This window comes from Otolemur garnettii, unplaced genomic scaffold, assembly GCF_000181295.1.
Source record: "Otolemur garnettii isolate 467f Iridium unplaced genomic scaffold, OtoGar3 scaffold00044, whole genome shotgun sequence".
Taxonomy (NCBI): Eukaryota; Metazoa; Chordata; class Mammalia; order Primates; family Galagidae; genus Otolemur; species Otolemur garnettii.
In genome coordinates this window covers 8,042,735-8,045,237 of record NW_003852439.1, presented here as the reverse complement: position 1 = coordinate 8,045,237, position 2,503 = coordinate 8,042,735, and the positions used below count along the sequence as shown (strand labels likewise).

General features: G+C 37.3%; 1 protein-coding gene across 1 annotated transcript in view; it reads left to right on the top strand.

The window, feature by feature from the left end:
• The window catches only part of MEIOB (meiosis specific with OB domains), a 38,547-nt gene that overhangs the window by 17,322 nt on the left and 18,722 nt on the right, over nt 1-2,503 (top strand). The gene's annotated exons all lie outside the window — the stretch shown is intronic.

Genomic DNA, 2,503 nt, shown 5'->3' with positions numbered 1-2,503 from the left:
CAGTGTGGTTTGACTTTTTTGAAACAGGTTCTTGCACTGTTGCCAGGGCTAGTGTGCCCAGTGCAATCACAGCTCACAGCAACCTCAAAGTCCTGGGCTCAGATGATCCTTCTGCCTCAGCCTCTTAAGTAGCTTGGACTACAGGCATGTACTACCACACCCGGCTAGCTTGTTTAAATTTTTTGTAAAATAGGGGTATCACTATGTTGACTGGGCTAGTCTTGAATTCCTGGCCTCTAAACAATCCTCCCACCTTGGCCTTCCGAAGTGCTAGGATTATAAGTGTGAGCCACCAAAGCTGGCCTACTTATCTTTTTATTTGTAGGAATTTATGGGGTATATGTGAAATTTTGTTACATGTATATAACATATAGTGGTCAAGTCCATTGTGATAGCTCTGAGAGATCAATGTTTTTGCTTAGACAACCTAAATTACTGTCAGTTTTACTACATGCAAAAAACTTACTGCTAAGATGTTGATAACATACATATACAGAGGATGCCAAAAAAAGTATACATATTTTAAGAAAGGAAAAAACTGTGTTGTCATTGTAATATTCAAGTCATGTTTAACTTTTGCAGCTACAAGACATACAAGATACGATGTACATGATAATAAATGTTATTGGTATATATTGAGTATTACAATGTTAATATAGTTTTTTCCTGTTCTTAAAATGTGTATACATTTTTTTCACCTCTGTATACACACACACACTCACACAATACTATAAATATGTATATATAGTATTATTAGCCTGTAACTGCAAATTAATATCCAGAAGACCCTCTGGAGTTGTTTATAAAGGAGCTAATTTACTGCAGCATAGATCAGGGGAGTGAGCCTGGGAGGTCAGGGGTTACTGCCTGTGAGTATTCTCAGACTGCTGCCATGGTGCAGACACAATGATCAGCCCAGTACTGCCAATGTGTACAGAATTATAAGAAATAGAATAATTCTTTATAATCTCAAGAAGATATAAATATAACAGTGTATCATTTTAAATATAAATTCACTATATTGGTCTATAACGAAGCATCTAATAGTGAGGGAGAACTATAAAGCAATTTTATGTTTTTGATGAAGCCATCATCAGGATTTTGGGTTTTTTTTTTTTTTTTTTTGAGACAAAGTCTTACTCTGTCTCCTGGGCTATAGTGATATCATCACAGCTCACTGTAACCTCAAATTCCTGGGCTCAAGTGATCTCCCTGCCTCAGCCTCCTGAGGAGCTGAGACTGCTGGTATGTGTCCTGACACTGGGCTGATCCATTATCAGGATTTTTAAAAGGTAGAATTACTGTGAGATGAATTACTGGTAGAATTACTATGATGTAAACTATTGGAACTGTTTTTATATAAGTACACTGAGTCTTGCATATCCACCACATGAATGTGGTGTTGTGGCATGCACAGATTTATTCTTCACTGAACTTGTGTTTACTGAGCACATGCTATGTACTGTGTGCTGTGTGCTGTTTTGGGGTCCAATGACATGACAAGTATCTTCACCATCATAGAGCTTACATTCCAGCAGAGGAGATACAGATAGTAAGTAATAAAGATAATGTGCCTGCGAATTATAACATATTTGAGAAGGAAGAGTAGAGCGGAGTCAGGAAGATCCAGAGAGCCACAGTGTGTGTGATTTTATACAGGGTGAGGCAGGCTGCCTGGGAGTGTGTCGTTTGAATGGAGATTTGATGAGTCAAGGGAATTAACCAAGGAAAAGAATGCACCCAAATGCCCAATGCTAAGAATCCCCAAATGCTAGGATTACATGCGTGAGCCACTGTGTCTGGCTCAAAACTAAATTAATGATACAGGATGTTATACATTTGGCTCTAAGGACAGATTCAAAGTGAAACTGTCAAAATATTTTGAGCAATGCCATCATCATTAGAATAAGTGCTTTCTTTCTCAAGGAGATATATTTTAAAAAATTATTATCAATTAATTTTCTAATCAACAAAGAATTATCTATATTTATTGTGTGCAACTTGCTTTGAAGTGTATGCCATTGCAGAATGGCTAAATCAAGCTAATTAACATGCACTACTTCATATCCTTAACAACTTTTTTATGGTGAGAACACTTATAATTTGCTCTCTTAGCATTTGCCAAGAATACAATACAGTCACCTATATTGTAGTGACTGTAGTAACCATGTTGTACAGTAGATAATTAATAGATCTCTTAAAATTATTATTCAAGGAGACAAATTTGAGGGGGAGTGCTTATAAAGGTGCATGAATTTGCATGCTAGTTTAAATCATCCTTATTTCTTATTTCCTGGGCTATACCTGCCTAGAAATTAAAATTCTCTAAATGGCTTAAGTGTTCACTCTAGCTAGCATGTCAAGACTTCCTTTATAGGCTTGGCACCTGAAGCCCAGGTGCGTGCACCAGCCACATACACCAAGGGTGGAAGGTTTGAATAATGCATTTGTGGCAATGCATTTGTGGCAACTGCAACAAAAAATAGCTGGGTGTTGTGGCAGG